Source organism: Acipenser ruthenus, chromosome 32 (genome assembly GCF_902713425.1).
Source record: "Acipenser ruthenus chromosome 32, fAciRut3.2 maternal haplotype, whole genome shotgun sequence".
NCBI classification, from domain to species: domain Eukaryota; kingdom Metazoa; phylum Chordata; class Actinopteri; order Acipenseriformes; family Acipenseridae; genus Acipenser; species Acipenser ruthenus.
Genome location: NC_081220.1, coordinates 11,575,592 through 11,590,517, shown reverse-complemented (window position 1 = coordinate 11,590,517; position 14,926 = coordinate 11,575,592).

Here is a 14,926-nt window from a genome sequence, read left to right as displayed (position 1 = left end):
TTAAAAAAGCTGTCCACACTATGCCTTTAAACCGGCTTAGAAGTTCTAAATACGGTTAGCGTCCGCACTACACAGCGCTTAATACCGTACTCGAGACCACCTCGGGGGGTAGACTCGAGTCCGCTTCTAATCAGGTAGTGCGGTTTGTCAGAAGTGTAGCCGCTGTCATAACAAACTACTTTTTATGTGTATCCTCCAATATCCCCAAATGCCCTTTGATATGCTTGGCAAAATACTGAGAACAGGTGTCTAACAGACTTGCTATCAGTGTACACTCGATAATGGGTATTTTATACCGAAAATAAAATCTTTCAGGGCATCTCTGTTAAACTAGTCACAAAAGCCCAATGATAAAATAGGTGACTGCAAGAGTGAAATGAGAGTTAAAAATAGGACTGGAGATGAAGAATAAAACTTATTTTTCAGCTCTGTTATAAATAAAAATAAAACAGAATCAGGCTCAGTCAAGCTAAGGAGGTAAAAACAAACATTGATTTGCAATTAACTTAATTAGTTTAATTATGAAAGATAATCTGATCAAAATTAGTTTACAGGGATGTAATATGATCAAAAATAAAACCAGAAAACTTCAAGTTCTTTTGGTAATTTGACCTTTTTTTGTGTAATTTATTGTTTGAGTGTGAACCAGATCTGTACGTGCAATTTACAGAAAAGGCTAACCACAGAAACCTGGAGGAAGCAAAATACTGCCGTGAGACTATACAAAATATGTGACCTATTGCACACGAAGCACAGTTCAAGCAGGATGCTGCTACTTGTGGTTAATGGTGCTAGTGTCAGTGTAGCAGCTAGTACAGCAAGCAGTCTGAGCTATTTCCTGTTGAAACATAAAAGAAAATATCCACACACTTTGACAATGATGAGTGGTGTGCATTAATACCTCCAATAACCTAACATGAAGGCTTCAATCTGAGACATGGGCTGGTGAAAGATGCATTTCAATTAGAGTCCCTGAAATTCCACTTTAGTCAGATAGCATCGTCTAGCATGCCAGATATGTAATGACTACTTCAATTCCACAGTCTATATTACCCACACTAACCTCTGAGAATATTTTTCAAGATATAGTAGTAGTAACCAGAAGACAAAACAGACACACATACATACATTAATAATCAATATTTCAAATACGAACTCTTTAATTCTTTACAAATCTGTGACAGGACAGCGTCACTCACAATGGTGTTTAGACCATTCAGAAAGGAGAATCCACAGAATGACATTTATTGATTTGCAGGAGAGAAACATGCCCATATAGATATGCATATAAAACTTTTGGCCCATGGCCTTGTCCACAGGGCCTCGTTAGCAGCCCTTATGCCGACAGAATATGTGATACTTAAAAAAACAATACTTTGACTAACTAATGCCGACAGGCAGGACAAGTGGCTTTGGGCCACCTTCCCCCGAAAGAGGACAAGGTCACCTCAGCCTCCACCTCCTTGCAGAATAAAACCACCTGGCGCTCAGGTAAGGAAACCCCCCTACTCCAGAAACAGGTAGGAAGAAAACTTAGGGAATCCATGGCCAAGGGTAGCCTTTCCTCTAGGCTCCCAAAGAAAAATACATGTAAAAAAACTTAAGGCTAAAATGTAATTACCCACACAACGTTTTTGTGCGGTTAAAATGTCATTGTCATTGCTCCTGATGTCCGTCTCCCCATAGCTTTGATTAGATGTGGAGGAATATTCTGTGAAGCAACAGAAGTAGCGGTGCTGATTCTAAAGGAATGTCCAGAGTAATTGTCGGGCAAAAGTCCAGCATGGAGAAGAGACAGACAAAGGGATCTGATAAACCAAATCCTAGAGGCGATAGTTCCTTCCGGGGTGCAGCTTTGTCTGGGTGGCAGTCGAGCGCATTGATAGATAGCTGAATAGAGCAGAAAAGGGACAAATACATAAACATATACTCCCTTTCTCACCCAATAAGTTTTTTGAATGTTTAAAAAATAATGTATACATGACCTGAGATTAAAGATTGTGGATGCAGAGGATCGAAGGACTGATTCCAGGAGTCAATGTCGCCGCACCGAAGGAACTCGCAGAAGGCTGAGTCGAACATTGCTAATAGAAGGACGTCCTTGTAAGGGGAGAAGCATCTAGTTCACTGAGTGTTGATGAGGGACTCCAGGATTTCCTTAATGATGGGTAGTTTGGTAGATGGGAGCAGATTTTTTAAATGCCTCGCAGTATCATTTGTATCTGGAGTAAAGAAATTAAAAGAGGAAATTAACATGATATTGTAAGCCTGATAAGTAACAATGTATTGTGAAGAGAGACAGTTTGCATTGGGTAAAACATAAAGTAATGAATTATATTGTAGAATTTTCTAAAATATGATTGAGCACAGAATCTAATGAACCTTTGCCATCCTGAACCGTAAGATGCTTGGGTGCTTTTGGAAAACTGAGTTGAATGCAGGATCAGAACAGGTGTTGCAGAATTAAGAGGTTGAATCAGTACAAAATGAGATCCTTGAATTGGGGCATGGAAACAGTGAATGGAGTTATTTTTTTTTTTTTTTTTGTCAGATCCATAGTTTGATATCAGCCCATGTTGTTATCCCCAAATTCATGAAACATTTTTATAATTATTATTATTATTTATTTCTTAGCAGACGTCCTAATCCAAGGCGACTTACAATTGTTACAAGATATCACATTATTTTTACATACAGTGCCTTGCAGTATTATTCACCCCTTGGACTTTTCCACACTTTGCAGTGTTACAACCTGGAATTAAAATGGATTTAAAAAAAAATCTACATATTTTTCAAAATTATTTACAAATAAAAAAATGGAAAAGTCTTGATTGCATAAGTATTCACCCCCTTTGCTGTGACACCCCTAAATAATCTCTGGTGGAACCAATTGCCTGCAGACGTCACAATTAAAGTGTCACATTATCTCAGATTAAATACACCTGTTTCCAGAAAGCCCCAGAGTGTGTTAGAGAGTATATCTAAACAAACAGCATCATGAAGACCAAGAAGTTACCAAGTCCGGGATAAAGTTCTGGAGAAGCACCAATCAGGGTTGGGTTATAAAAAAAATATCCCAAACTTTGAACATCCCCGGAGCATCGTTAAATTCATTATTAAAAAAATGGAAAGAATATGGCACAACCGCGACTCTGCCTAGAGATGGCCGTCCACCAAAACTCAGTGACCAGTTAAGGAGGGCATTAGTCAGAGAAGCAACCAAGAGGCCAATGGTAACTCTGAAGGAGCTGGAGAGATCCACAGCTGAGATGGGAGAAACCGTCCATGGGACAACTATAACCCGGACGCTCCACAAAGCTGGGCTTTAAACCTTTGCTGAAAAAAACCTATATCAATCACATTTGGATTTTGCCAAAAGGCATGTGGGAGACACAGCAACATTTGGAAAAAGGTTCTCTGGTCTGATGAGACCAAAATTGAACTTTTTGGCCTCAGCGCAAAACGCTATGTGTGGCGCAAAGCCAACACTGCTCATCACCCTGAGAACACCATCCCCACGGTGAAGCATGGTGGTGGCAGCATCATGTTATGGGGATGCTTTTCATCGGCAGGGACTGGGAAACTGGTCAGGATTGAGGGCAAGATGGATGGAGCCAAATACAGGGAAATTCTAGAAGAAAACCTGTTTCAGTCTGCAAGAGACCTGGGACTGGGGCGGAGGTTCACCTTCCAGCAGGACAATGACCCTAAACACACAGCCAAAGCTACACTGGAGTGGTTTAAAAACAAGAACCTGAATGTCTTAGAATGGCCCAGTCAAAGCCCAGACCTCAATCCTATTGAGAATCTGTGGCAAGACTTGAAAATTGCTGTTCACCAACGGTCCCCATCCAACTTGACAAAGCTTGAGCAATTTTGCAAAGAAGAATGGGCAAAAATTGTAGGATCCAGATGTGCAAAGCTGGTAGAGATTTACCCAAAAAGACTCACAGCTGTAATTGCTGCCAAAGGTGCTTCTACCAAGTATTGACTCAGTGGGGTGAATACTTATGCAACCAACAAATTTTGGTTTAATTAACTTTTGTGTCACAATAAAAAAAAAATATTTTATATGTAAATCAAATGGTAAAAATCCCAGATAAATCCATTTTAATTCCAGGTTGTAATACTACAAAATGTGGAAAAGTCCAAGGGGGATGAATACTTTTGCAAGGCACTGTACAATTACATTATTTTTACATATAATTAACAATTTATACAGTTGTTTTTTTTTTTTTTTACTGGAGCAATCTAGGTGTAGTACGTTGCTTAAGGGTACAGCAGCATTCCCCATCTGGGATTGAACCCGCAAACCTGCGGTCAAGAGTCTAGAACACTAACCACTACGCCACACTGCTGCCCATTAGGAAGACGCTCTCTTTCAACTTCAAAATGTAACCATATTGTATAGGATAATGGTTACATTTGTATTTCAGGGAACCAGGCCGTCCGTCTTTCTTACATATTAATATTTATATTAATATTGTTGTATATATTATATAACAAAAACTTACAAAAAAATTGTCAATGTAAAAAAACAAGTTAGAAAAATGCATCAGCCGTTTAAAGGGGTGATATCAAACACAAAAGCCCAAGTCAGGAAAAGCAATTGGGGCAACCTGGTCAAGCATCAAGCAAATAGGTACAATTGGAAAAGTGCTGGGGCCCAAGATTCACACAATTCTTGCTTCTAACTTGGCACCTTTTTTTGATCGCTTCGCTCCACTTTTTCTCTCCACTTGAAATGCTCTTTGTATGACTTGAAGTGACCTGAGACACACTCATACACTGAGACACACTGACACACACACACTGACACACACATACACACAAGACACACACACACACACACTGAGACACACTCTGTGACACACACTGAGGCACACGCACACTGAGACACACATACACTGAGACACACACACATTATTATTATTACTATTATTTATTTCTTAGCAGACGCCCTTATCCAGGGCGACTTACAATTGTTACAAGATATCACATTATACATTATTTCACATTATACAAACACATACACTGAGACACACACACAATGACACATACACACACAAACAGAGACACAAACACTCTGAGACACACACTGAAACACACACAATGAGACACACACACACACACTGACAAACACACACCGAGACACACACACACCAAGACACACATACACTGAGAAACACACAGTCTCAGTGTATGTGAGTGTGTGTTATAGATATCACTCCTTTTTTACTTCATCAAATAGTGAATAAAGCGAGGGAAAGATATTCGAGAATGTGTATGGTAAATAGACAGACAGACAAGAGAAGAGAGTACTAAGTAGAGTAACAGAAGAGAAATGAAAAAAGGTTTGAAAGTAAAATAATGGTAGAAGGGACTTTTGGACAGTATTGAAAGTGTAAACATTGTATACTTATAGTTGCATGAGTGATGAAAACAATATGTCTATTTTGGTAGGTATTGATATATTGATATTTACGTAGGTACAAAACTACAATGTTATAAATGGTTCAAAAGGTACATGTGCATGTCCGTGTTAAAGGGTAGTAAACTAATATATTGTAATGCTGGAAAAAAACATTATTCTCCTTGGTATCGTGGTATTATGAACTTAGGCTAATGTAAGGCATTTGTAAAGCATTAGATATTTTCATAAAAGGCCATATACATGTCCTTTGCATTTCTTGGCCATGGTTTGACTTCAATAAGTGCATCATTTGCATGCACCCATTTTCCAGTAGCACCCACAGCAAGAACAGACACAGAGTGTCCTGAAGTAACATCCTGTCCTTGGTGTATGATAATGGAAGTTAATTGGTAATTCCTGTTGTCCACAGTAATTGTGCTCTTCTGCACAGCAGAAAACTTAGCATTGTGTCACTTTGTAACGGTCCCGTCTGGTTTGGTTTCCCCAAGCATAAGTTGGACTGCAATCATTCTTCCTGCTGATTGAATAAGTCCACATTACACGATTGGAGAAGTTTTGCATTACTTACATTTGCTACCAGGAATCATTGCCCATTTGTCATTTCTATAAATGAGTTCTTCCAAACACATGGAATCTGTACCAGCAGGTACATGTAGAGCAGGGGTGCACAATTCCGGTCCTGGAGGGCCGGATCCCTCCTGGCTTTTGTTCCAACTGTGTTCTAAATTACTTAATTAGACCAATAATTGATAATAATTGGTCCAATTAAGTAATTTAGGGCAAGGTTGGAACAAAAGCCAGGAGGGACACCGGCCCTCCAGGACCGGAATTGCGCACCCCTGATGTAGAGGATAAACATGCAACACCTCTCGGTTTGATGAGCAGTAGTTACATGTAGTACATAGAATGCCATGACTTATTGTGACTGAAACCATGCAAGATACTTCAGGACAAATTTCAGACAATTTGGTGAGAAACTCTGCAACATGTTGCTGATCACCTCTATTGAAAGGTTCTCCTCAGAAGTGACAAATATCCACAGTAGTTAGAGACGCAGTGGATTGGCAAGTGATCCTATTTGTGAACAAAGCTCCTGATAGCCTCTTGTTGACTGTGTTTTAATGACTCCTTCAGAGGTTGCAAGTGAAGAAGGCACTGCAATGTTGCATTTGCATAGCATGAGGTGAAATTGGGGTTGCTCAAGCCTCTGAATGGATGTGTAAGTACAAGTGTTCTCTTAGAAGATTGAGGCTTTTGCTGTTCCTGAACATTAATGATGGCTCGGTGAATGAAATGCACACGATCTTGTACCTTGTGTCCCTTGTGCGTGTTAGTCTCCTTCAAGCTTATCAACTTCGGACAATAAATCCTTCTGAGCCGATGGTACTCTTCAACTGCAATTTGACATGCGTAAATGCAGGTGGGGTCAAAGTTGATAAGGTGGACACCACTTAAGGAAGTAACTCTGGAAAGTGCAACAAAACTTTGTCCACAGGAAAAAATGGAGTTACCAAGATCCATCATAACTGTTTTTAGAGTCATCCCCTGGCATTTGTGAATGGTGATTGCATGAGCACCAGTGACTGGGAACTGCTCTCGAACAATGTAGACTCTGTCCATGATTTCAAACTTTGAGTGCACGCGTTCAAAGGTATCTTTACATGCACGGAAGGCATCCACATAGGAATGACACCCTTCAGGAAGAAGGTCTGTTCTGTCTTTCCATGGCTTTAAAAGTAGGAGGATAGCATAGAAGTAGTTCTCTGGGTAGTTCTGTACACTATAATGGTAATGATTGATTAAGTAGGGTGTGCTTCTCTTTTTGATGTATCCAAAGGGAAATGTGTAACAAGATATGTTTTCATTTTTGGGCTTCTCTGTCACCACATCATGCCATGCAATGAAATCATAGAGGCTCATGACTTGCAGAGCCTCCGGTCGTTTTGGGTAGTATGAGTCAATCCAGGAAGGAAAGTAGATGTCGGTTGAGTCAGGATTTTCTTTTGCTAGCATGTCAATGTGTTCCTTGGATTTCAGCCGGTGGCTAGATACCTTTGATACATCAATCCACTTGATGGTTGTCTGCGAATCTGTGCCATAGAGAGGGAAGCCTAGGAGATTGTCGGCTGCTTCAAGTGCACCACATTCTCTGTTGTACATTCCACAGTCTGCTGGCCAGAGACTTGTTTGAGTTGATGTCATTCATGATGCCAAGGGCAAAACTCTTCTCAGGTTTTGAAAGGTATTTTGTAATGTAGCGGTTGAGGGCTGTAGATTGATCACCAATGAACTGAATATCCATATTGCCTTCTCAAGCTAGCAAAATGGCTGGATTGTAATAATTGATTCTGACTTCAGTACTATTCCGTGGGAGGTCATAGATTCTGCCGTGAGGTTTGAGTGCTTTCCGTCCAGCAATGGCCTCAGCCACATCTCGGATTACCACAATGGTTTGTTCTTTTCTGGGAAATCCAAAGCGACAAACTATCACCACCTTGTTTTTGATTTTCTTGGATCTTAGACAGTATTTGTTGCATTTATGTTGCTGCCATTTGGAATGGTACAGACAACATGTTGATTAATGTACTGTGCAATTTGTGAGTCGGGGGAAACTCCAATAAGTGGTGCATCTTCCACCCAAAGAAGCATGTGGAAGTGCTGCATTCCACGACCCTGGTACTCTCTGCGCCAAAAGTAATGTGTAACTTTGCCCAGAGGGCCATTTGGGGATGTGATAAAATTCAAGATTGCAAGAAACTTGTTGTGCATGAACTGAGATGACAGAATATCATGCGACAGGTTCACTGATGGGCATGTTTGCAAAACCTGGTCCATTCACCTTCTTTATGTATTGTCCCAGGTCAGTCCAAGTCCATTCTGCAGGACTCAGAGTGACAAACCATGTTGCTGCTCCGTATGCTTAAGTCATAGCATCCACATCATTTCTTGGTTTACGCCAGTATTGTGGAGTGTTCTTTAAATGGGAGAAAATGGTGGTAAGATCAGATTCAAGGTCATCATTGGACACCTGTTGCAACCACTGTGCTGCAGTCATACGTTCCCGGGGACGGTGCACCTTCAGCTTGTGGTAAATGCCTCCGTTAATCTGACAAAGATTGGCCTGATGCTGCAGGTGAAAGATATATTGCTGATTCAGCCTAAATTGCGCATGGCATGACTGAAGCTGAGCTTTGACAAATGAGGCGTCCGTTCAGCATGCATTCCATGAATGCCATGAGTGTACAAGTCTGGGAAACACAGTAGGTCTAGTTTTTTCTCCAAGTCTTCCAGAGCGTCATCCTGTATGTGAAGCATTTGGTAAAGATCAGTAGCTGTACCTTTCTTTCTTTCACTGTGTATGGGATGTCTTGTGTAATTGTGGTAAATGACAGCTTCTTCCTCAGGTTGAACCTACGTAGCAAAGGTTCTTTGGGGTGAGGTTGTTCTTTGGTTGTTTCCTCCACAATGATTTCATCATCATCTTCTTGTTTGTTGTCAGAATGACACTGAAATGTGTTCAAGTTGTGATTAGTAAGCAAGTTGACAGAGTGGCAAGATGATGTCTTTGTACAAAGGATTGATTTCCTTAAACTTCCGTAAAGCATTATACACTTTATTGAGATCCACAATGTCTTCCCAAACAGTTTTGGATTTTGTTGGTGTACCGCGTACCAGGATGTGCTGTTCCAAGTCATCTGGCAAGGCTTGGTTTGGCTGGGGGTAGTTTGCTCAGTGTTTCCTGAAGAGGCAATGGCAGGTGAAAGGTTCGGCCATGCACTTTCTGAACCCTCTGCTGGTGAGGCAACTTCTTTCTAGTGGAAACTGGAGACATTCTTGAGACGGCTTGAAATGCTTTTGCACGTTAAATAAGATTTTTTTCATAATCCTAGAGGCATGAAATTTCATGAGGTACCTTGGGGACAGCCATTTGGTTGAGGACACATCGGTGTGGCAGTTTGTTGATGCAAAACTTTTGCAGGCAGTAGTGGCAGACATACTTTGCTGGTGTGTTAGTATTATCTAAGTAAATCCTTAAATTCAGCCACTTGTCATTGTTTAGTGTTGTTTGCATGGCAGCTATTTCAACACATTGTCTTCTGTGGCACAGCTTGTCACAAGTAGTACAAGTGTGTTTTGGTGTGTCAGCTGAGTGTCATGTGTAAGTCAGAAATTGTGCATGATACTTTGTGAGAATGGATGCGTTACTCAGTAAGAGCTCTGGATGTTCCTGGGGATGCACGTCCGGTGTGTTGAAATAAGGTTTGCACAGTTCTGTCATAGTGTGCTCATCACCATCTTCCAAGGCTTTTTGCAAAGATGTTATTTGGCGGTACACTGTAACCACAGAATAAATGTTATGTACAAATTTTCTTACACGAGGAAAATGGCAGCCAAGGGTACGGAGGTAACGGAGTGACGATTTATAAGTGCTCCTAGACATGTAGCAGCTAATGGGATGACCAGCTTTGTTAGATACATGAAAAGCCTCATTTGCACATTCATCAAATATGTCCATAAATGCACGTGCATGTTTTGGGTCTGCTGAAACAATGCTTTGAAGGATGTGCAGTACACAAGGAACAAGAGAAGAGCTTGAGTCAATTCAACAAATGTTTTTATGGCACTGCCATTTGTGCGAGCTTTGTTTTTCCTTTGCTTGACCTCGTTCTTCACTGTCATCTGCATCTGTCCTTTTTCAGTGGCACATCAGGGAAAATCTGCCATTGGCCTTTCTAATGGGAATGCATGACAGAAGAGTGCTATTATATGTAGCTTCCCAAAAGTAGGCCTCAGTGTGTGATGTGTGTTGACTTGGGCCACATATCTCTGCTTTTTGGGAGACATTGTTCTGTACAAGTATTTGATTAAGAAGGACATGTGTGTTGCTTTGTAGTGCAGTAAATCGACGTTGTAGACTGTTCTGCATTTTCAAAGAAACCTTGATGGAAAGGTCTTCAAGATATATTGCTGTCATGAGCCTTTTAAGTTTTTCACTAGTTTTGTGATGTAGTATTGTTTTAGGCGTTGCTGTCTTAAAATATTTTTACTTTTGTATGTGTTTGTTAATTGTTTCACTTTGTAGCAAATGTTGTAGGTTTGTATTCTTTTAGCTTCACAAGGGTACATTTGTCAGCATAATATGCCCTGCACAGTTTTTTTTTTGTTTGGGTTCTGATGGGATTGTCTTTTCTTTGCAGATGTTTGTAAAGCAGGATTTGCGGCATAATTTGTCTTTTCGTTGTTTCTTTTTGGCTCTGGGTTTTTATTGTAACTTTCCCTTTGTTGAAGTCGCTTTGGCTGTAAGTTTTTATTGTAGCTTTCGCGCTCCCGAAGTCGCCTTGCCTCTAGTGGAAGCTGTTGTTGTTGCCTTTCTGTTTGGATATGAGGGTCCTTATCGTGGTGTTGTAAATGTTTTTGTTGTTTTGGTTCTGGGTTCTTTGGGCGACATTCCAACTGTCTTTGTTTTTGGTCTGGCTGTGGTTTGTAATTTCCTTGCTGTTCTGTTTTAAACATTGGGTCATGATTGGTGTGGTGTTGTAATTGAAATTTCTGTGGCTCTGGTTCTTGATAAAGTCGTGATTTCTGCTGTTGTGTTTTGTGCTGTGTCTCCAAGTAATGCAAATCTGGCTGTTTGTGAATAAATGACATGTAATTCTCCTGTTGTTGACTTTGTTTGTGTAGGTGTTGGTCCCAATGACGACGTTCCTGCTGTCGCTGGGGTCTGGCCTATGACTCATTGCGATGCTGATTCTGCTGGTTTGTGTTACAGACAGTTGCACGACGGTATTGTTCAATGTGCTGTGTTCGGACTGGAGATGTCACTTGGACAGTTGCACGACAGTATTCCTCAATGTGCTGTGTTTGGTTTGGAGATGTCACTTGGACAGTTGCATGACGGTATTCCTCAATGTGCTGTGTTCGGTCTGGAGATGTCACTTGGACAGTTGCATGACGGTATTCCTCAATGTGCTGTGTTCGGTCTGGAGATGTCACTTGGACAGTTGCACGACGGTATTGTTCAATGTGCTGTGTTTGGTCTGGAGATGTTACTTGGACAGTTGCACGACGGTATTGTTCAATTTGCTGTGTTCGGACTGGAGATGTCACTTGGACAGTTGCACGACGGTATTGTTCAATGTGCTGTGTTCAGGCTGGAGATGTCACTTGGAAAGTTGCATGACGGTATTCCTCAATGTGCTGTGTTTGGTCTGGAGATGTCACTTGGACAGTTGCACGACGGTATTGTTCAATGTGCTGTGTTCAGGCTGGAGATGTCACTTGGAAAGTTGCATGACGGTATTCCTCAATGTGCTGTGTTTGGTCTGGAGATGTCACTTGGACAGTTGCACGACGGTATTCTTCAATGTGCTGTGTTTGGTCTGGAGATGTTACTTGGACAGTTGCACGACGGTATTGTTCAATGTGCTGTGTTTGGTCTGGAGATGTTACTTGGACAGTTGCACGACGGTATTCTTCAATGTGCTGTGTTCGGTCTGGAGATGTTACTTGGACAGTTGCACGACGGTATTGTTCAATGTGCTGTGTTTGGTCTGGAGATGTCACTTGGACAGTTGCACGACGGTATTCCTCAATGTGCTGTGTTCGGTCTGGAGATGTCACTTGGACAGTTGCACGACGGTATTCCTCAATGTGCTGTGTTCGGTCTGGAGATGTTGCTTGGACAGTTGCATGACGGTATTCCTCAATGTGCTGTGTTCGGTCTGGAGATGTCACTTGGACAGTTGCACGACGGTATTGTTCAATGTGCTGTGTTTGGTCTGGAGATGTTACTTGGACAGTTGCACGACGGTATTGTTCAATTTGCTGTGTTCGGACTGGAGATGTCACTTGGACAGTTGCACGACGGTATTGTTCAATGTGCTGTGTTCAGGCTGGAGATGTCACTTGGAAAGTTGCATGACGGTATTCCTCAATGTGCTGTGTTTGGTCTGGAGATGTCACTTGGACAGTTGCACGACGGTATTCTTCAATGTGCTGTGTTTGGTCTGGAGATGTTACTTGGACAGTTGCACGACGGTATTGTTCAATGTGCTGTGTTTGGTCTGGAGATGTTACTTGGACAGTTGCACGACGGTATTCTTCAATGTGCTGTGTTCGGTCTGGAGATGTTACTTGGACAGTTGCACGACGGTATTGTTCAATGTGCTGTGTTTGGTCTGGAGATGTCACTTGGACAGTTGCACGACGGTATTCCTCAATGTGCTGTGTTCGGTCTGGAGATGTCACTTGGACAGTTGCACGACGGTATTCCTCAATGTGCTGTGTTCGGTCTGGAGATGTTGCTTGGACAGTTGCACGATGGTATTGTTCAATGTGCTGTGTTCGGTCTGGAGATGTCACTTGGACAGTTGCACGACGGTATTCTTCAATGTGCTGTGTTCGGTCTGGAGATGTCACTTGGACAGTTGCACGACGGTATTGTTCAATGTGCTGTGTTCGGTCTGGAGATGTCACTTGGACAGTTGCACGGCGGTATTGTTCAATGTGCTGTGTTCGGTCTGGAGATGTTACTTGGACAGTTGCACAACGGTATTGTTCAATTTGCTGTGTTTGGTCTGGAGATGTCACTTGGACAGTTGCACGACGGTATTGTTCAATGTGCTGTGTTCGGTCTGGAGATGTCACTTGGACAGTTGCACGACGGTATTGTTCAATGTGCTGTGTTCAGGCTGGAGATGTCACTTGGAAAGTTGCATGACGGTATTCCTCAATGTGCTGTGTTTGGTCTGGAGATGTCACTTGGACAGTTGCACGACGGTATTCTTCAATGTGCTGTGTTTGGTCTGGAGATGTTACATGGACAGTTGCACGACGGTATTGTTCAATGTGCTGTGTTCGGTCTGGAGATGTTACTTGGACAGTTGCACGACGGTATTGTTCAATGTGCTGTGTTTGGTCTGGAGATGTCACTTGGACAGTTGCACGATGGTATTGTTCAATGTGCTGTGTTCGGTCTGGAGATGTCACTTGGACAGTTGCACGACGGTATTCCTCAATGTGCTGTGTGTAATGAGCAAAACCAGGTGTCTGACCTTCATACATTTGTTTAAAATGTTGTGTTTGTAAAATAATAGAACAAAAAGTATAAAATCTACACTGAAAAACACTTGTCACACTTTTAAAACACATCACTGGGTTTATGATTTGAAATGTGTTTAGGATTTAAACACCGTGTGGTGTTTATTTTATAAACTCTTGGACGTGTTTATGATTTGTAACACTTTTTAAACATGCATACACGTTTATAACAGGGCTGGTGTTTAAAATCTAAACAAAAATGGCACAGATAAACACATAACGTTTAACATTTATTTAGAGTTCCATTTTTGTAAATAAAATAGTTTTGCACAAATATGTTCCAATTGCTTAATATTTTTTTCTGGATATTGTTTATTTATACGTTACACCTAATGACGTATAAACGCTGCTGTTTAGAGCACTTCTATTTTTTTTTTTTTTTTTTACTATACACACATGCCATTTACCTACAAACATTTCACACGTCTATGGTTTTACTGTGCAAATTTATGAAAAGAAGACAGATGTAGCCATAATACAGTCAAATTTAATGTCACTGAAATTGAAATGTCCCAGGCCAGATATAATGCATGCTGTGACTTTGTTTTGTGTTTTTAAAATGTATTAATGATCAATGCAGTGATAAAATAACTGCAACTTTTATGCATTCTTTCCTGTTTAAACATGTTTAAATTGATTATTATTATTTATTTCTTAGCAGACACCCTTATCCAGGGCAACTTACAATTGTTACAAAATATCACATTATTCATTATAATGATATCACTTTTTTTTACATACAATTCCCCATTTATACAGTTGAGTTTTTACAGTAGCAATCTAAGTAAAGTACCTTGCTCAAGGGTACAGCAGCAGTTTACCCAGAGCTGGGATTGAACCCACCACCCTCTGGTCAAGAGTGCAGAGCCCTAACCACTACTCCACACTGCTGCACATTGATAAGGCAGTTGCGTTGATATATTAACAGTATTTTAATCAATTTTGTTTTAATACAATATATGGATTGGAACTAAATAAAATACGTATAGAGTATATTAATGCCTAAAAGCACATGTGTCAGTTTGTAGAATTGTGCATACCGTAAACTGAAAGAAAAGCTGTTTGGGGTTTTCTAATTACAGAAGCAGCATAATGCCTGTAATTGTACATTAAACGAATAACATCTGATAATGTCCCAGCTGTGCTTATTGGCACTGTTTGCAGTAAAACACACATGTGTAAAACGAATGAAAATTGCACATTTTTCCGTCAACAAATATTTGCGCTTCTGCAGTGCTAGATTACACTATCACAAATTCACAATAAATATATGGCAAATTAATAATGCAGACTTATAATAAATGCAAAATTAGCAAAATGCTTTGCTGGTAAAATTGTCTTGTTTTACAGCAATATAACCAAGCAATATCATAACAGAATCGAACACAGTAA